Raw genomic sequence first — 22,400 nt, 5'->3', positions numbered from 1 at the left:
GCACATATACACCATGGAATACTACTATGCAGCCATAAAAAAAGGATGAGTTCGTGTCCTTTGTAGGGACATGGATGCAGCTGGAAACCATCATTCTCAGCAAACTATCACAAGAACAGAAAACCAAATATCGTATGTTCTCACTCATAGGTGGGAATTGAACATTGAGATCACTTGGACACAGGAAAGGGAACATCACACACCAGGTCCTATTGTGGGGAGGGGGGAGGGAAGAGGGATAGCATTAGGAGATACACCTAATGTAAATGATGAGTTAATGGGTGCAGCACACCAACATGGCACATGTATACATATGTAACAAACCTGCACGTTGTGCACATGTACCCTAGAACTTAAAGTATAATAAAAAATAAAACAATAAAAAATAAAAAATAAATAAAAAAAGAAATGCTGTATATTAATTTCAAGTCCAAGAGTCTAGCTAGAAATTCATGAGACTATTTGCATAAGAAATTTGGGTCCTGGGAGTATTACTTCATGTCTTTGTCACTTCTTGTAACACAGCACCATTCCTTGGTAACAATGGGCACTATGAGTTGGACACTAAAAAGGCTCTGGTTACATTAGTAACTTTATTTCAATTGTAGCACTTACTCTATGCCTTTTTCCTTCTACTTAGTGTTTTAAAATGTATATCTGTATGTTCTCTTTAAGGATAAGTAACTTAGTGAACACTTATCTTCTTTCTGACTACTTTCAGCCTACTGTGTTTATCTAATTCCTATTTCATTTCTAACAGGGCTTTATACATTTTTATAAGTTGAAAGACTTAATCAAATTACTTCTTTACTCTTACTTTTTAGACTGTATTTTTTTTAAAAAAAATCTCACGTGTTTATTTGATTTGGGAACACTCTTTTTCCAAAAGAGGGCTGGTAGGTGTCTTTGTGTTGCAAATATTCTGATTGTTAATTGCCTGAGTCAATATCAAGGAATTGTCTATAGGCCGTCACATTTAAATGCCAGTTTGACTAGATAAAAAATTTCATTTCAAAATCATCTTTTCTTCAAGTTAGATTGGCAGCACCTCTCTGAAACCCTTGGAGTCACACAAAGTTTCAGAATTTGAATGACTTAAGAAACGTTCCTTAATACACACACCAAATGTAGAGTGTTACATAACTAGCCCAATTAGGTCTAGGTTATGATTCTCAAATCAAATACACCAATATATCTGCAGCAAGACATATAAACATTAATGCTAAAATCTTTTAAAAGATTATAGACTTTTGTCACCTCACATTAGATATTTTTCTAACAAATTCTGTTACCAAATTTTCACAAATGCACAAGCTTTTATTTCAATTTGGAAGGTGTTTCAAAAGTACATATATGAGATTTAGCATGAACAGTATAAAATTACTTCAGGTATTTTTATTTGGTTTTGATCCCTCCTTCTTTCACTGTTTATGTTAACGAATTTTAAACTTACAGAAAAGCTTCTATGTCCTCAACTATATTTTCTAAATGGGCTTAATTTTTCTCCTTTCTCAGGTATGCCAATGAGTCATAGATTTGATCTCTTTGAATAATCCCATATTTCTCAGAAGTTTTATTCATTTTTAAAATTCTCTTCTCTTTACTTTTGTCTGACTGAGTAAATTGGAAGAACTAATCTTCAAGCTCCGAGTCTTTCCTCAGTTTGGTCTGTTCTGTTGTTAATGCTTCTGAGTGTATGATGAAAGTCTTAAGGTGAATTTTTCACTTCTAAAAGTTCAGCTTTTTCTTTCTTAAAATGGCTATTTTATCTTTCAGTTCCTGGATTATTTTATTGAATTCATTGTATTGGGTTTTGAGTTTCTCCTACAACTTGATGAGCTTCCTTACCTCCAGAGTCTGAATTCTATGTCAGTCATTTCAGTCTGCTTAATAATCATTATTGGGGGCTAGTGTATTTGTTTGGAGATAAGGTGACATTCTGGCTTTCTGAATTGCCAGAGTTCTTATGCTGATTCTTTCTCTGTGTAAAGGCTCGTGTTCCTTTAACTGTAATGTAAGTTTAGTATAGACAGTTGGCTTCATTTCTAGATGCTTTTTGAGGGCCAACACTCTGCACTGATAAAGAAAAACTTCAGCCAAATTAAATTTAAAGGAGTTTTGATTCGTAGATTGGGGAGCCCTCAAAATCACAGCAGTTTCAGAGTTACTCCAGGGGTGCCTCGTGGCCAGAACGAATTTATAGACAAAAAAGGTAAAGTGAAGTACAAGAATCGGAAGTGAGGTACAGAAAGAGTGAGATTGGTTACAGCTCGGCATTTGCCTTATTTTAACACAGTTTGAAAGTTCAGCAGTCTACGAGTAGTTGAAGTATGGCTGCTGGGACTGGCCAACACTCAGCCATTTTTACAGGGGCTTACTATTAAGTTAGGTTTTCAATTTTGCCTGACAAGGTTACTTTCATCCACAAGGACTCAAATATAGAAATATGGAGTATGGCGGTCTTCTCAGGCCATGCTTATTTGCTTTAACCGTACAGAATCTTTATTTGTGCCTGAAATTTTTGCCTTAGGTTTCACAGGCACTGTATACCGGCAAAATATTTTTGGTGTTGTAATTTGGGTACACTATAGTAAGAGTAGTGGTCAGCAGACTTACTCAGCTGCACAGCTCTCACATTTTGGCATGTTCACAGTAGTGCTCTGTTGGGGCGGAGGTGAAGACAACTAACCCCCTCACCAGATCCACTCCTGAATCTTGGAGGATCCCCCTCCAGTCACTGGCACCATGCTCTCATTTCCTTAGTTGGGTGTTCTGGGCCACAGGACTCCCTCAGGCAGCAGACATGGCTGATAAGCTGTACTCTTTCCAGACTAGCCCTGCAGAAGGAGCAACACTCTGCTCCTCCACCAGCCCAGATGTCTCATCCTTGTCAGTGTTCTGAGAATGCAGATTTTTTTTTTTTTTTTAGATGGAGTTTTCACTTTTATTGCCCAGACTGGAATCCAATGGTGTGACTGCAGCTCAGCACAACCTCTGCCTCCCGGATTCAAGCAATTCTCCTGCCTCATCCTCCTGAGTAACTGATTACATGCATGTGCCACCATGCCGGGCTAATTTTCTATTTTTAGTTGAAATGGGGTTTCTCCATGTTGGTCAGGCTAGTCTTGAACTCCTGACCTCAGGCGATCTGCCCACCTCAGCCTCCCAAAGTGCTGGGATTACCAGCGTGAGCCACCACGCCCAGTTCAGTGTGGATGTTTAAAGACTGTGGGCTCCCCCCACTGCTTGGGTGCTTTCCAAGCTGGCAAATCTGCAAGGTTAGGAGCAGCAGGGGTGGGTTGAGTTGCCCAATCTGCCATCCAGGTGCTTTTAAAGGGAACATGGAGATGTATACCCTAGCAGAGGTCAGGTAGGGGTAGAGCTGGAAGCTGATACTGACCTTGTCTGGTAGGGAAAAGTGTAGCAATTTGACTTCTCCCCAGCACCATGACTGCAGGCTATATTGGGACTACAGCAGCTGGTGCTGGGCTGCCCTGGGGTTCAAGACCTGTGGGGGTCCCTGTGGAGTAAAGTGTTGCCTCCATCAAAACTTCTGGGAGCTCTCTGAATTCATCTAGCTGCCTGGGAGGGCTAAGGGAATTCTCCTCTCCCCAGGATTGCAAAGGTCCCTTTAGGAACTGTGTGTCCTCTGGGGGGTTCTCACTCACCCTTTCTCCTTGTTAGAGAGCTTCTGCTGGCTCCAGGCCAGGCCTCAGTGGGCCATTGTCCAGTTTCACTCTCCTCTGTTCTCCATGTCCCTTTATTCCCTTGATGGATCTTAACCTGGTTTCTTAGATAATCTGCCTATACAGTCAGTTTACTCACCACTTTGTTTCCTCTCCATGAGAGCAGCACACACTCACTGCATCTTGACTCCATCCTCCTATATTTCCAATTTTTTAGTTACACCCTAACTCCTTATGAGAAAGTTTTCTATCAGATCCTATCTCATTCTATAACTAGAATAATTTATACAGTTTCATCCGTTTAACTCTATAGCAAACTATTATGTGTGGAGCCAGGCCTTCTGAACTCCATAACTTAAGCTCTTAACACTCATGCTTTGTTTCTTGTATCAATATGTTAAATATGTTAAAGGAAAATATTGGAGAGAAAAAGTAGTGTCATTTTTCACAAATAGCATTTCTCATATGCTATATTATATTCAGAGTTTTGGACATTATATATAAATATATCTAGTGTAAGGGATTCCATATGGTTGGTTTCAAATTGAGAATATCAACATAATTGTATAATTTTGTATAATCTTAATTTAAACTTGATTAATTTTATGAAGTTCATATATTCTTTATATCTACCTTTCAAGAAGGCAGAAGAATATTTGATGGAGAGAGCTTTAAAAGGCAAGATATGCTATATAATTCTGGGCCTTAAATATGCAAAATGAAAAAAAAAAAAAAAACAGGTAAAACAGAGAAATTATTGAGGGCTTTCCATGCCGGAGTGAGGAGCTATGCATTTTTCCCAAAGAAAATGGAGAAGTATTCAATGATTTCAAGTAAGGTAGAAACATGAACTATAAAGAGAGCTGGCTCAATGAAAACAACTGATTAGAGAAATTAACCTGAAAAGGGGAAGATCAAGCAATTTTTGAAAATATCCCAGTCACTAAATGTTGTGATTCTACATTTAGGAGGAAGTTGATTTCCAGCAAAGGGACAATGACATGGCCACAGAGGACACAGAGAATATGGTCCAACAATAATTGAGAGAGCATCTTAATGAGAGCTGATTAGGGAAAAGCCAAACGAACAAGTCAGTATTTCAACAAGACTTTCTTATGCTATGGCAGAAAGTTTCTTATAAAAAGTAAGAAGCTACAGCCCATTTTGTACATAGGCCACATAAATCATAGTAGGTGGAGGAAGAGTCAGGTATCAATATGCAGATATCCAGAAAAAGTTTCCAGCCTCCTAAAAGATGACAAGAGTAACACAGGACATACTCTAAACACTGGAACAGTTACCTATTTCCAGACACACTTCCACCACACCCACCCTAACCTAACTCAACTATTATAACATAGGGAAAAATCTTTTTAGATTGTCTTGATGCAACAATTCATAATCAATATTCTAAATCATGTAACTGGTGATTATAGTCCATCTTTATCACACACACCCAAGAGCAACACTTTGACATGGGCCACTCGCTCACACAGGCATATCCAGTCTTTCCAATTGTTGTATAAATGTGTGACACTGTACACCACTTTTTTCTCATAGGTTCTACCCATAACCTACAGATAATGGTGAGTAAGTACAAGAACATTGTTCTGCTGAAAGAATTAGAGGCCATCAATACTATCACTTCAGCATAATTAAGTCCTTACTGATCAATGATTTAAAACTTAACAATGAGAGATGAGTATGACAAAATTCAGACTGGCGACTTGATGGAAGAAAAGTTCCCAGGTGATGCTGGTTTGGGCAAACTAAGAACTCTTCAAAGAATACCAACACTGGGAGAGGCGACCTTGCTGAAACTCTTAGAAAAGTCAAAAGGTAATTGGGAAAAGGGAATTCTCCCCTCCTTGTCACTGTCCCTAAACCCTTCCCAACCTTGAATAGAACCTCATCTTTGCTACAGTTAATATACCCATTTCCCAATTTATGCCTCAGTGGTCATGACACTGTTGGTACTTTAGATGTCAACAAGTTGACAGCATAGAGCATTCCCATTCCAGCAGATTCATATATTTTGAAGGGTATATCTGGGGTATGGAGTAAAAGCAATGGATAAAAGTTGTCGATGAAAGACTGAAGCCTGGTATGATAAAAAGGTTAGAAAGTGGTGAATCAAGCCAGGTGCAGTGGATTACAGCACTTTGGGAGGCTGAGGCAGGCAGATCACTTGAGGTCAGTGATTTGTTTTTTTCTAAAGACCACCAGAACGGGCACAAAAGAACCAGCGAGCAGGCAAGGGTAGGAGCAAAACCGCAAATTTATTTTTGGTCACCTAGCTTCAGAGAAGGAGGTGGGTAGGGAGAGGTCTGTTGGCCTCTGGCAAAGGAGGCCAAGAGAGTCCCCGGTGAGCTCTCGGACGGAGTTCCTGCAGTCCCGACAGGAGTGGGGGGCTAGGAAGTCCTCGCCTGGCGTCCGTTGGGAGCGGCTTTTCTAGGTGTGGGAGGGCAATAGGCAGGACACGGGCGTGTCGGGGGGCGTTCCGTAGGTGCGACCAGGTAAATCTTGGTCTCTTCAGATTGACGTCACCTGGTGCATGCCTGGTTGGTCTGCACCTTCCCTGGGCGCCGGCTGCAATTTCGCACGCATGGGAAAAGTTGGTGATGAAGAACCCGGAAGTGCGCCATCTTACCTCCGTTCGTCCAAACAGTCAGGAGTTTGAGAAAGTGGTGAATCAAAATTTAAAAATTATGCTTTATATGTTAAATAGATCAATTAACCTATTGTTTCATTTGCTCTATTTAGACTATTTACACTATCATCATTATCCTCTCTAGTAACAAAGAGGAAACAATACTTCAATGAAAGCCTACCTGTCAGAGAGATAAACTACCTTTTTAAAAAAACACAGATTTAATTTTTTTCAAAAGGCAAAGTTCAGAATCACCATATAGTTACCTCATAAACCTATATCATATTTCCTTTCATTGGTTTCTGTAATTTGAGTAGATTATCTCTGGAGTATGTCCAAGAAGTTAGACTTGTGAAAACAAGACAGTTTTACAAGTAAATAATAGGAGAACAGGATTGGGAAACATCTGACTGAGGCACCTGGAGTTTGCAGGACAGGAACGATGTGCTCTGTGAACAGGGGAGGAGTAATGAAAGCACTGAGGAGCATGAGACATTGCCTGTGCCTGTGCCTGTGTTATGACCATTGACCTCACTGAGGCCAGGCTGGGTTAATACAGTTGAGTACACTAAAGCACACCTGAATGCTTAAGCAGGAGCTGAGACAAAATAACGTAGAGATTGTTTCACCTCCCATAGATCATCTGCTCTGGGTTTACATGTCCTCCTTTTTTCTTTATTGGTTTTGAATAAAATTAAATCCATTCCAGCAAAAGGAAAAACCTCATCAAAGAAGAGGAAGCAGAGAAAAGTAGGTCCAACGACATACACCTTTAGCAAGCACAGATAAGAATTTCACAGCTGAAGGAGCAGAGGAGACTCCTATAGCTCAGGTAAGCTTGAGAAAGAGGAGCAGGCTTCAGTTCCCACAGAAGAAACTGCCATGGCTCTTCTACTCTGTCTCTCCAGTAGGCAGTTATTTCTTCATTAGTTTTCCATCAAGCTTTTGATTTACCAAATTACATAATAATTACTCTTGTTTGTAAAAGGCAATGAGCTAAACCCTGTACTAAATATATATCACATAAATACAGTATCTTCAACCCCCAATAGAGAAGAGTGTTAACTTGAGATTCAGATGGGAAAATGCTTTGTCCGTATTTATAAAAACCTAGTTTTTTAATTGCAAGTCAGTACATTCCCAAACACTAGTACTTAGAGGAATGATGTGTGTAACTTTCTAGTGTCTCTCTCTCTCTTTTTTTTTTTTTTTTTCCATGAAGCCATCTATGTCCTGGTCTTACTATAGGCCAGGAAACGTGTCCCAATCCTTTATGTTTCCAAGAAAGACAACTGACATGTAACAAACCTACTACCCAGTAATGAAAATGTGCTCTACTTCAATTGATGCGGAAAACAAATAACAGGAAAATCAAACCACTTTCAGAAAAGAAAAAATACAACCAAAGAAAAGACTGGAACCAAAAGGAGTAAGATGTCCGAGGAGCAGACTCAGCCTCCCTGTCCTGCAGGAGCTGGCATGTCCACAGCCATGGGCCATTCCCCAACTCCCAAGACCTCATCATCAGCTCCACCCAACACTTCCTCAACTGAGGTACACTCTCCCTGGTTCCCTTTTGCTTTGTTCTTCAACCCCAGATATAAAAAATTTTATCTCCTACTTAAAAATAACATGGATAATTAGTTAAATAATTGAATGTATATACTGAGAATTTAACGAGAGTTTAATCTTTTGCTTCCATAGGATGCTTGATAAATTTGATATTATCTCTGACATCAGGAGGTTTTCTGTCCTGTGTTGTTTGGGAGAAAGATAGAGAGGTATGGAGCTCAGAATAGCACAGGTAGATACAGCAGTGAGTTCACTGTTTACTGCTTCAGTCTCTTTTATGCCTCTTCCCTCTGCTCAATAACCTGTTAAAGTTTCTTTGACCTACACCATGTTCTTTTCTTCCTCAGTGTTTTCACACACCGTAGTCCCTCTCCCTGTAAAACTCTGAAATGACTAAATAGATGTACTCTGTGGATCCCAATATTGATATTCTGTCCTCAGAGAATCATCCCTCAAACCACATTCAGACTAGGTAAAATATTTATGGTATTCACTTTAGTAGAGTCTCATTTTTTTCCTACCAATTATGTTAACTATGACTGATACATGTTTGTTTATTCAATTTATTCTGCGTTGTAAGATTACAACCTGCTTGTTGATCTGGTGAATCCTTGTAACCCAGAGATTTCTATGAGTGACAGAAAGTACTGAAATGTGAATCTGCACAGCTAATGAAGGACAAATGAGGGTTATCTAATCCAGCCATGGAAACCATGAAGGTTATATTTTTGTGAGGCCTAAAGAGTACAAAAACAAACAAATAAAGTGGTGGAATAGGATGGAGAGTTGAAATTGTGGAAATCCAGGCAGAAGGAAGACTATACACCATGTTTTGGAAAATAAAGAAGTGATTTGCAATTTATAATTACATGTTCATTCTTATTAGGTTGTACTAGTTTTAAAGTGGACTTCCCATATTTTATTATATCTCACATCATTGTTCTTCTGATAATATATGAAAACTCCAATATGTTTCTTATTCCAGAAAGGAGAGTAATTATTATTCATGAATAAACACTAAAGAAAAGATTATGGATCATAGTGGGAAAAATCACAATACCATCTACATTCTCTCTCATTTTTTTTACTCAGGTAAAACACGATTACTCTAGAACTTGAGGAAATGCTTACATCCCACAAGTCAAACAAAAAATAATTAATTTTTTATTCATTGAAACCTTCCCAAGCAGATATTAACAATTTTTTCTCTGTATTTTAGATATACTCTTTATGTTTATGTTTTTTGCATTATAATATATACATGCAATATAATAATACAATGATTACTATTTTAGTACTTGTTTTATTCATTTAACTATTAGATCTATCTTTTCAAGTCCAGGAATTAAAATACAAATTATTATTTAGTGGTAATGTAATGTTGAACTGTATAAATATTACAGAATTTATTTTTTTTAAATTCTCTATTTACTTCCAATATCCCAACCTCAATGCCTGTCCTAGGAACATTCATGCTCCTGTGTCCTTTGAGGCTCCTATTATGTCCTTCAGAGTAGTTGTATAATTTATTTCATATGTGTACTGTAACTTTCTTGTCAACTTGAATTTTGTTGTTACTACTGTTTTAGAAAAGTGTTCCTTGTGTTATGTTAGTTGGCAATATTAATGTAATCAATTAAAGTTACATCCTAGTAAAGTCCAAACATCCACAGATGTTCATTGTGTTTAGTGTGACAGGACAGATCAAATTTGCCTCACTTTTGGTGCACAAAGACAACTAGCATATTTCTATACAATAAAGGGTCTAAGTAATTTGGTGCTGATAGTTTCATCTCTTTGCGCTCTATCCCAACTGGAGCTCATAATTTTACTTTGGATTTTGATATATTTATTTTGAATAATGAATTGTACTACCAAGGTTGAATTCTGGTTGTGACATGTAGCAAGAATATTAAGTGGATTGGCTAGTGTTCTCCTAAATGCAAATACTTTCAGCAGTTAATGCATATGATCTAAACATTTGTGCTGTCTCCCTTCTATTTTATTTACTTATTTATTTATTTATGAAGATAGTATTGAATAAAAATATTGAATTCCATGATACTTAGAAGATAAGATAATCAAATCCTCTCATTTATAAAATAATAAAAATAATAATTAAAAGGCACAGAGTTTTCTGATATGTCCATGTCCAAATTCAAGGTGACAGTTAGAATGACACATTCAATTCCTCTATCATGCCCCTCAAAAAAATTACAAACTGCTATGAATTCAACTAACATTTCATGTGATTGACTGCTTTCTAACCCTATATACATATCTTCTGTTAGCCACTTAAATTTACCTCCAGATTTTCTTACACACTCTGTAAGAGACCTTGCATATAAATGCAATTATAGAATTGATGAATAATAGCTTCAGTGTGTGAGATACTACAATACAGGAACCATGGATGTAGTCAGGAATAAAAATGGCACAATATCAAGTGGGAGGAAGGAGATACGTTTTGATTACTCTGCTTTCATCTAAGAACAATTGACTACAAGCTAAAATTGATATGTAGAATTCACATTTTTAATCAAGGTGGGAACTGGATAGAGGAACATTAATTTGCCAAAGAAGTAAATGATTTTGTTTAGGCTTCAGGAGCGCTAGATTCCTTACCTGTTATTCAGATAGTCCAGCAGGTGGGAAGAAAATCCAAACAATGTCCTTGCACTCATTTCTAAGTAGAAGATTTTTTGATGATATTAAGGAAATAGTATTCTTATAAGCTTCAAAGGAACATTCAAAAGGATTATAATACCTGTGCTAAGTAATAAAGTATTTAAAGAAATTAGGGTGACAGGGAAATAATTTCATATAGTGCTCAAGAGAAAGGGTTTTGAATAAGACAAATCTGATTTGAATCCTGAATTCGACAGTCACTAGTTGATTGATATTGGGGAAATAGTTTCATTGATCCTCTAAAATAATGGAAGTCTCCACTTTATCAGGATGGTTTAAATACTAAATGAGACAATGAATATTTATGCATATAAGTTTACATATATATAAAACTTACATAACATATCTCACTGCCTAGTACATCATGAGAAATTAATCTATGGTAAGCATTATTTTTCTTATCAAGGCGAAGATATTGGAAAGGGATCTAATGAAAATGATATATGCAAATGCTCTAAAGTGTGAAACTGCACTGTGAGTTCTGTACAACTAAAATTCTATAAGGAGTTTCTATGGAGAAACTATGGAAAGATGTGGCATAGAATAAAAATTGAGAGTTGGGGCAGGTGGTAGAGTATAGTTGTTTGTCAGAAATAAAGAAATAGAAAATTCATCATGAAAAACAGATAAAACCTAAAAATTTTATGCAGAAGAATGTGTGATCACATTGACATTTTAGCAAGAAAAAAAAAAAAACAAAGGTATTATGGTAACTGTTCTAGAAGTATGTATTAGAGAGACATTAGATTAGAGACAGAGATATCAATTAGAAGCGATGATGTGCCCAAGTCAGCTCTCACCAGAAAACTTATTGCTAAATATTTGGGGATTTTATGAGCTGTTTGTTACATTTTTGGAAGTTTGAAATTAGCCATAGTAGAAATATTTATGCCAGCAAAATATACAAATGCTTCAAATAGATATTTTCTAAAATTGGGCAGCTAGTTTACCAGGACACCACGGAAGGTTGCCTCAGATTTCTATTTAAGAAGGAGAAAGACAAACAGGGCTTTGATGAATGGAGTAAAATATTTTTTGAAGCTATATCCTCATGACTGTGTGACTAATTAAGTGATGATGTTGAGAAAGAGAAAAGATTTAAGGAGCATTCAAAGATGATTCAAGAATATTATCCAGGCATCTGTATAAATGGTGCTACTGTTCACTAACATCAAGAGAGCAGAGAAGAGCACAGTCTAGGAAGTGAAAACATGTTGTTTGGACAAGTTGAATTTGAGCTACCTGTTGGATATCTAAGAAATATTTCTCTATCAATCTGAAGATGTATAGATCTGTATAAACAGATCTGGAACAAAAAAAAGTAATTTTGTACTCGGGAGGTATACATTTGTACATTTAGAGATACATGTTAAAATTATGGGTTTCGATGATATTATCTAAAATCATTATATAATTCTACGCTTATACTAATAGAAAATTGAGCACTCACTATGTTTGGGGAAGTAAGATAATAATGAAGCTATAATAATTATTCCCAAATCACAGATAAAGATACTGATGCTCAGAAACTGTAAACAATACACACCAATTGAAACAACCAATTAGTGGTGGAACTGACATTGCAGCCCAGGCTGTGTAGATTGAGAATGCAGATTCTTAAGCAAGGTGAATGAGAAGATCAGCCTGCCATAGACGGAGCCATAGAAAAGATGGATATATATTTGGGAGTGACTACAAGTAAAGGATACTACAAATGAGAATGAATTTACGTACACAGAGAGGTCAAAGGTAAAGTGGAAATACGTATAATATGCATCAAAAATAAGTTTAACAAGGAAGATGGTCAACAGATCTCATGTCAGACTCAAATAAACAAGGAAGTATTGGAATAATTTCATCTTATATCAAAAATTGCTATACTTTAGTGAAGTGCAATTGCTAACTCACAGAAGAAAAGCATGACTGGCTGTCCATAACATCATATTAAATATCTCATTCTCCAAAAGCGCACTAACAACAAGCACAGAGGTTCACAATAGGAGCCTTGATAACACTAACCAAACTTAAATTTAAGTACAAATGATTAAAATGGAAATAGTGACATAATTAGGCACACAGACATATATATGCACGTAAACCGTTCCACATCTCAGATTCCCTAATTCAACAATCCTTGCATTTCAGTTGAAACAACAGTAACTGTACTGTGAAAAACCTTACCTGATATCCTCCTGCCAACATCCTGCCTAATTAAAATCTTCCCTGAATGTTTTGCACTGAGTAAATAAGCTATTCCCTGTCACCTGTGGTTCTGCCTCACTGCCTTTGTGGAACTCCTGCTCTGTTTAAATGTACCCATAATGGGCATGAGAGCATATCTCTGTTCAGGCTCCAGACCATGGCTGGGAGCAAGCAGACTCAAAAGATGGCAATACCTTAAAGGAGATTGTTGAGAGAGAAACAATGACCGTTGAGACTGGAGTAAAAGAATAATGTGGCCAATGGGAAAAACAGGCATTGTGCATAATAAGGGGAATTATAAACAGAGCTTCATCTCAACTGGTAGGAGATTTCATTGTCCTTCTTATTTTTCCTTCAGGGTTGGGAAGACCAAGAAGAACAATAAAAGACAAAAACATGATAATTGAAATCTGCAAGTGGAAATAAGGAATCCTTCTTCAAATCAATTAGGTGGCATTAGCACCGATGTTGTAAAAGTTGAGATGCTTATTTAAAAAACAGATTCAGAAGATATATCCTAGCATATGAAGAGATTTATATCTGAGTTGCAGATTAGGTTGCTTTCCTTTCTAATTTCTTTGCCTAAATTCTGTTTTTTTTTAAGAATACTAAAATTTTCATCTATAACACTCATAATGTAAAAAATAAATTTTCATTTTTAAAGAACATTGTTCCCCCTAAGTGTTGGACATGTTCTCTTCATTTCATTAGTTAGCTGCTTGAGCCTGAGCGCTTTGTTTACTGTGAGGGACATGCTAGCAGGGGTAGAGAGAGACACACAGGGCCTCATGGGTGTTGGGGTCCACATTGTGATTTCCACAGGATGAGGCCCCCAGTGAGAGTCATGTGTATATTTATGCAGCCAGTGCTTACATGAAGAAACACTGTGCCCTCAGGAAGCGTTCAGTAGGTCCAGAGGCAAGGATTCCTTTATGCAATTATATCCCCCACATTTGGGTAATTGGTTCCTCTGAAGGGACAACACTGGTGATTTGTGCGAAGGTACCAGTGTGTGAGGGAACTTTACCCCTTCCTAGCTGGTTTGGATTATCATATCCCATTTATTTCATGTGTAGATACATCTCATTATTAGTACTACAAGTATATTTTCATATTCTCACATTTTAAATGCATGGGTTCCAGACAAAAGTTACTTAGGTAGGTATACACATAGAGTGAAAGGCAATAAAAAGCAAATGAAATTTACTCTAAATGACAGTAAATGTTATCTAAATAAATGTAATATCTAAAATCAATATTTCAAAAGTAACTATTGCCTTCTGTTTCTAATAACTGCAAAGCAGCATATCCTTCACAAGCAATAACATAACTCAGAATAATATGAGGTGACAGTTTTTAGGCTTTGAACCATAGACAGCACAAAGATAAGATCCCTGATAGGAGGCAAATTCACATGGTAAGCGCCACAGTTTCCCAAGTTCTCTGGCCTGGGAGGCCTTCCTGACTACAAGCCAGTGAGCACTTGTCAAAGGCAAGTGCAGCTGTCACACAGGGATGAGGAGTGATGACCAATTTTTATGGTACCTGAATAGCAGAGATCTAGAGAAAAGGGATCTATAGAGAGACAGTAGCATTCATTAGCTGAGTCCTGAGCTGCATATGTAGGAGGTGAGACAGTGTGAAGCTCACCAGAGAGTAGCTGTTATGGGGCTGATGACAGAACAGAAATACAAGAAAGTGAACAGTGTTGGGGGATATTGTAGTTTGCTAGAATGGAGATACATCTTTTGTACCATGTGCATCTATCTCACAAAACAGGAAGGTTGCACCTGAGGAGTAAAGATTGTGTGGTAGACTAAGGACTACTCTAGACCCATCCTAGCAAAGCCTGAAACCAAGCCTCATCATGATTCTGAGAAAAGACAGAATGTGAGTTTTTTCAAAATAAAGGAGCACAGAAAACTTGTTAGGATTTGCATAAACATATCATAGCAACCCGTAAAACCAAGCCTACAAGTATGAATGATCAGACAATAATTGAAATGTCATGAGAATAGCAGCAGCAACAACTACAACGTCTTCAAAGATTGTCCAATAATCAAAAATCTGTACAAGATATTATTTATATAATGCAGGATCCAATTCAAAGTTACAAACCTGCAGTGAGAGAAAAAAATGTGATCCATATTCAAGAGGGAAATTAGGGGGAACATCCAGTAGAAACTGATGATGGAATGGCACAGTATTTTATTTTCCAAAGCTGTTAGGGCAGTTGTCAAAAATATGTGCCATAATCTGAGATAAAATATTCTCAAATAATTAAAAGCAAATATGACCTAAATAAGTGAATAGATAAGGAGACTCAGTAGAGTACCAAGTTAAGATTCTTGAACTGAAAATTTCAAATATTTGTAATAAAAAACATATTCACGAATTTCAATAGGCCTAGCAGCAGATTTCTCCACAGAAGTCTTGCAGGCCAGGAGTGAGTGGAATGATATATTCAGAGTGCTGAAGGAAAAAAGGGCTAACCTAAAATATTGTAACCAGCAAAGCTATCCTTCAGAAAGAAATGTGAGATAAGGACTTTTCCAGACTAACCAAGGCTGTGGGAATGTATCACCACTATGCCTGCCTAAAAGAAATGACAGGGTTCTTCAAACTGAAAGAAAAAACTTGTCCATGTGAAACAAAAACGTCTGAAGTATAAAAATCACTAGTAAAGGTAAGTAAACAGAAAAATTTAGAATACTCTTATACTGTAGTTATGGTGTGTAAACCACTCATCACCTTAAAAACTAAAATATAAAACTATTAAAAATAATAGTAACTACACTAATTTTTTAAGACATAGGCAATATCAGATGTAAATTGTGACACCAAAAATTCAATGCATAGGATAAGAATTGAGGTAAAGTATACAGGTTTTGTGTGTGTGTGTGTGTGTGTGTGTTTCTTTTGTAATTGAAGTTAAATGGTTTTAAGCTTAAAATAACTTGTTATAATGAAAATATGTTTTTATTAGCTTCATGGTAACCACAAAGCAAAAACTTACAATAGATACAATAAAAGTTAAAAGCAATAAATCAAAATATACTACTAGAGAAAAATAAAAAATAAGACTCAACTATATGGTGTCTACAAGAGACTCCCTTTACCTGTAATGATATAAATAGGCTGAAAGAGAATGAAAGAAGATATTCCACACAAACTGAAAACAAAAAAGCGAGGTATACTTATATTAAGTGAATATATAAAATACACTTAAAGTCAAAAACTGTTAAAAAAAAAAAAACAGAAGAGTCCATTATGTAATGACAAAGAGATCACTACAGTAAGAGGATGTAACAATTGTAAATAAATATACACCTAATATAAGAACACCACCTACATATAGAAAGTAAATCTTAAGAGACTTAAGGAAAAAGACTGCAATATAATAATAGTAGAGAAACTCAAAACTCCACTTTCAGCAATGGACAGATCATTTAGACAGAAAACGAACAAAAAAAACTTCAGCATTAAATGGCATTCTAGACTAAACAGACCTAACAGACATTTACAAAACATCAAAACATTTCTCCCAGTAACTGCAGGTACACATTCCTTTCAAAAGCACCTAAAGTATTATTTCTAGACTACACACATTCTAAGCAACCAAACACCAAACGAGTCTTATTTTTCTCTGTATTTATTTGAGACGGGCACTCACTCTGTCACCCAGGCTGGAGTGTGGAGTGCAGTGGTGTGATCTCAGCTCACTGCAACATCCACATTCCAGGCTCAAGAAATCCTCTCACCTCAGTCTGCCTCCTGAATAGCTAGGTCTACAGGTGCACCGCATCCAGCTGATTTTTTGTGTGTATTTTTTACAGAGTTGAGGTTTCACTATGTGGCCCAGGCTGATCTTGAACTTCTGAGCTCAAGCTATCCTCCCTCCTCAGTCACCCAAGGTGCTGGGATTACAGGCACAAATCTTTTAAAAAATGAATAATATCAAGTATCTTTCCTAACTACAAGGGAAGAAAACTAGCAATTAACAAGAGGAACATGGTAAATGTACAAATACATGGAAATTAAACAACATGCTCCTGAATAACTAATGGGTTAAGAAAAAATGCAAACATTTCTTGAGACAAATAAAAATGTAGACACAGCATACCAAAACTTATGGGATACAGTAAAAGTAGTTCTGAGAGAGAAGTGTATAGCAATAAATGCCTCCATCAGAAAAGTAGGAAAAAAAAACCTAAGGCGCCACCTCAAGAAATAAGAGAAAAATGAAAGAAAATAAACCCAAGACTAGTAGAAGGAAAGAAATTATAATGATCAGAGCAGAAATAAACTTACATATAATGTGATTATTTAAAAGTCTAAACATGTTTTAACAGTTTATTTTTTATTTCAATTTGAGCAAATTTTCTGCATTTTCATTTAGCTCCTTTTTTTGCTTCTTAAACATGTATTTCTGCAGTTTTTCTCTAACACACCTGGAGCTTTAGCTGGTTCTTTTTCCCCTAACTCTGTCCCTCCCCAGTCATGTTGATATTACCTAGAATTTTTCTTCTGTGCTATTGTGATTTTCCCTCCCCTTGCTTTTTCTTTGGCCCTAATTTTATTTGTTATCTCTAATTTTACTAAATTATTTGACCATACTTAGGCCTGACACACTTGCAACACTGTCTGGATTTGTTTTTCTTCTTATTTGGGTTCTAGACATGGGTCTCCATATTGCAAATTTTCAGAAGCCTTGCCTGCTTGAGAACAGATGCATCATTCTCTGAATATGAATGACAGCTTAGCTTTATACAATGTTTTAGGTTTAAAATTATTATGCTTCAAAACACAATACCTTAACTGAAACATTTGGGACAAAATAGATTACAGAATTCAGAATTATTTAGATTTTGGAAAGGTAAGATATGCATATGACATATGTGTAAAATACTCAGCAATATTAAAATCAGTACGTGGCTATTTAAACTCAAAATTTCTCAACAATTTTTTTTTTCTGTTCTCTGTTTGGTTTATTTTTCTCTGATCTTTATTATTTTCTTTCTTTTGCTAACTTTGGGTTTAGGTGGTTCTTCTTTTTCTAGGTCCTTGAGGCACAATGTCAGACTATTAATTTGAGATCTTACTTTTTTTTAATGTAGGCATTTGTAGGTCAAAGATACAAAGTAGCAGATAGGTAGAATGAACAAGGTTAGAGATCTATGTACCAAATAAGGACTAAGTTAATAAAATAGAACCAGGAATTTTTGTTAAATAAGTAGATTTTAGCTTTTCTTGTCACAAAAAAGTAGCTGTTTGAGATTATTAATATATTCATCTGGTTCACTCTAGTAATTTTACTGTCTAATTATACCCACACTTCATATTGTAAACCTCAAATATACACAATAAAGTCTATTTTTAAAAAATTCTGCACCAAGTAATATTGTACTGAGTGGTATAAATAGTGGGTATAAATAGCCTGACATTAGTTCAATTCTGACTTTGCTTCCAAATAAGTATTGATTGAAAATAATTTTTAAGTAATAAATTTTTTGAGCTTTAAGAATTTTGTAATTATGAGTAATGATTTGCCTAGATGTGCCTTAAAATATCACTCCAATCTCCCGATTTCTGCTGTCAGTCTGAGTTTTATTCCATTGTGTATGTTGTGTTCTTTATCTCTAGATGCTTCTTCTTGCTGGTGTCCTTTTAATTACATTATGTGTGTAGGTAGTTTTTTTGTTTTTTGTTTTTTTTTTTCCTTCTACCCAGTTTGGGACATTGTGTTTTTTATTGAGAACATTTATCTCTCTTTAATTCTTGGCATTTACTGATGTATCTTATTCAAATACACCTCACCTAATCCCTTCTACATGTTCCTTTTCTCCTAAAATTACTGCTATTGGGATGTTGACAACTCTATACTTTTTGTCTTTTATGTTTTCTTTTATTATTTCAATTTTTTCTGTTTTGCTGCTTCCTTCTGTGGGAGTTACTCAATATGAGCCTCTAATTAAGAAATACAAAATTTTTTTCCATTCCATAATTTAACCAATGTCTTGTATTCTTTATTTTGACTACCATATTTTATTAGTGAATATTTCCACTTGGCTATTTTATTATTTCTTTTTCTTCTTTTAGCTGCTAATTAGGTATATTTGGCTTACTGATTTTAAAATCATGCTTCCTCTATTATCATATTTGAATTCAATAGGTACATGTTGTTGGGTTTGCAGTTTTACTTTCAATGTAATTATTAAGGTTTGTTGTTGTTGTTGTTAGATACATTTGCTCTTCAGATATATACATAGCATTCCCTGTGACCTCATAGTCCCACAAAAGAATGTACTACGTTGCTTGGTAAAGTCTTTTGCTTGGTAAAGTCTAACAACCCAAATCAAACTTTGAATTTGGGACAGTCAGACATTAGGAAGATGATTTCAGAAGCAACAAGTTCAGATACTGCAAAACCACAGTTAATCTCACCATCCCAGACAAAGTATTAATTATAGTTTAAATTTTAAATCTTTAAAAAGATTATCTTTAGGAAAAGTCACCTTCTCTGTGTGATAATGCACCAGCACCAGGGCTATGAAGGATAAGGGTGGAAGAATAATTTACACTTTTCTATCTGCTGCTTATCCTGACCTATCTCTTGTTCTGTCCTAATTTCATCCTTGTAGACACCAGCATCAGGGCCTCTGTGGGGAACTGACAAGCAAAGACTGCTGCACAGCAACATGAGGAATAAACAAGACTTTACTGTTAAAAAATGTTCTAAATGAAGTCCCCGGATGTTCTCTGCCCGAGGCTGCAGCCTCCAGCCACACACACACAGAAGACACTAAGACAAAGACTTTGTTATAGTTAGGGAGTCTCTCAAAGAATTTTACTTGTTTGTTAAATCTAAAAATATCTTCTTACTCTGTAGTTTCTCCAAATTTTATTTAAAAACTTGGGGAACAGAGCCAGCAGCCTGTGCCTGTTAGCCATGTAGGCTTAGATGGTCACAGATGGAGCCCTTTTTCATCATTGCCGCTTTAAGCCCATTATTTCTTTGCCACCTCAATGATGTATGTGAACTCTCAAGACAGCTCTACTTTTCCAATACATGCTGTCTTGATAGTATACTATGGGACACTTTCTAAGGCCCTGCCTGCTTAAACATGCCACACAGAAAATTTAGGGTTATTGAGTTGTTGCTATTCCTATCATTTTGTCAGAGTACTTAAGTAGGTAGGGATATATTACAAATGTATAATATTATTCTTACATTTCCTAAAGAGTCTTTATAGCAATACTGTTATCCAGACTTTATACTGGCTAATGAATTTCATTCATCCAAGAAGTCTAACTGAGGAGGCATATTGCTCAGTTAAGTGATGACTATATATATATATATATATATATATATATATGACTCAGTTAAGTTGGCATGAAATTAATTTTGCCGACTTAGTATCCCACAATGAAGGATTCTATTCTAGCACTTAGGCATAGGAGGTGTAGAAAAGTTTTTAATTTTACTATGCCTAAGACAGTACTTCTATTTCCCTCTCAAAGAATACAGGCCTTACTCACATATTTTTATTTTTAAATTTTGGGGCCTAATAGAGACATGAAAGGTCCTAAATGCTGTTTCTTGGAGAAATTTATCTTTTACTTGCTCACATTCTTCTCTGAAAGAGACTCTGTCACTTTCCAGACTGATTTTGTTAGGTTATCAACCTGGTGAGGACACTTCTCATGGGAAGTTCAATGACTCTGTACATTAATACTTGGGATGATAGGAATTCATGTAGGTTATGAAGATACCTTTTCTCCACGAGGAATTCTTTCATTTCCCATCAGCGTTCTGTGTAATGTTTTGTTTTTGTTTTTGTTTTGTTTTTGGCCTTTATTTGGTTCATTTACTAAATATCCATCTGAGTAGTTTAGATTATTGAGCATTGTTCTGAATTGCTTTTTTATTAGGATCGTAATTTGTGTGTTATCTCTCAGAGTATCAAGAGAATACATCCTTCCTTATGAACTGATTACAGGAAAAAGAGACAGGACAACTTCCTGAATCATGTTTATTCCTGCTGTGTATCCTCTACCTCCAATCTCTAGATTGTGGCCCTTTATGAACTTTCCTTATGTTGCTCTCTACCCTTGACCTAAAGACCAGCTCCATGAGTTCACATAAGCAGCAACCTAAAGCATATAAGCAATCCATGGACACCCATATCATCCTTGCTTTTCCCCAACTTACTTCTGCTTTGGTGGAACCACTCAGAGAGCTTCCAAACCCAGACTTCCACTATCTTCTCTATTGCCCAAGTTTGAATTAAAACTATTAGCATTCTTTCCTTTAAACAGCCTTTGATCATCCAGCAAAATTGGCTGTTTTGAAGCACCCGTTTTTCAGTCATAACCTCATCCTATTTGCGGATCACTTAGTTACCACAATAATGTTATCACAATATTGAATTGCCACAATAATATCTGCTGATTGGTTCAATTTATTTAATATCACAGGATTTACAATACTCTGAAGTATATACACAATCCTTAACAAAAACAAAACAAAACAAAAAACAAGAAAACAAAGAATTATTCACAACTTCTTCCCCACCAGAAGTTCAGTGCTCTTCCAAATATTGCAAGCCTTCATTCAACACTCTCATGATACGAAACCAGAAACCACTTGCATTTAATCTATGAGCAACGCGAAAATGCTTACGCAATCATGACTTCAGTCATCAAGATAACACAGCTTAGTCATAGTTAAGAGGGCAGTTGATGACAAATTCCTTTCTCCACATTTGAGAAGGATCTCCATATTTGTAATGATGTTCTATCTCTGATAAGCTACAGGTTTATCAACTCTTAATAATTGGATAAATGATTCATATAGTATGTAAACCAAAATTGATTTCATAGCAGACCCTCCCCCATCCAGGAGATGCAGTCAAATACTGGCAGTGATAGACACTTCTGCCACTGCCACTCTGTGAATAGTAGATGATGGACAAATGGCTAGGCATGTCACATCTTTCTTCTTTGATATTTTGGCTTTATTCAAGGGACATTTACATCTCCTAGATAATAAAGTTTTAATATCAAAACTTAAGTCCCCTGGAGAATAACCTTCTAATATCAGAATTTATTTCAGGCATGAATGCATTACCAGAGAATTAAAAAAAAAAAAAATTCTGCAGTCATTTTTATTTCATTTTGATAAATTATTTACAGGACAGAAATAGTTTAGTATATCTTGCTAAGGGTATAAAAATCTAAGAACATTGAAGGGAGGAGTTACACAATTGTTCCATAACTTTGCTGGCTTCCTGGGGCACAGTATGATGAAGCCAACACTAGTAAAGTTTTAAGTGACTCAAACCAATGCCATTTTTTATTGTTACCTTTCAAATTTCACTTTCTTAGCCTTTCACAAGATTATAACATCCTTCAGTTTGATTCTGTGGATAGTTTCAATGATTTCTTATTCTATTAGTGCAAAACAGTTATTTCTACATTTCTGGGGGAAAAAAAAATCAAAGTCTAGAATACTGCAAAAGAAGTTCCAGAGAGGTGACACCTGTGGAGATTTGAATAAAAATTTGGGAACTCCTTTGTTAACCACAAGATTACAGAGGAAT

This window comes from Rhinopithecus roxellana, chromosome 8 (genome assembly GCF_007565055.1).
Source record: "Rhinopithecus roxellana isolate Shanxi Qingling chromosome 8, ASM756505v1, whole genome shotgun sequence".
Taxonomy (NCBI): domain Eukaryota; kingdom Metazoa; phylum Chordata; class Mammalia; order Primates; family Cercopithecidae; genus Rhinopithecus; species Rhinopithecus roxellana.
This window is presented reverse-complemented; position numbering follows the sequence as displayed.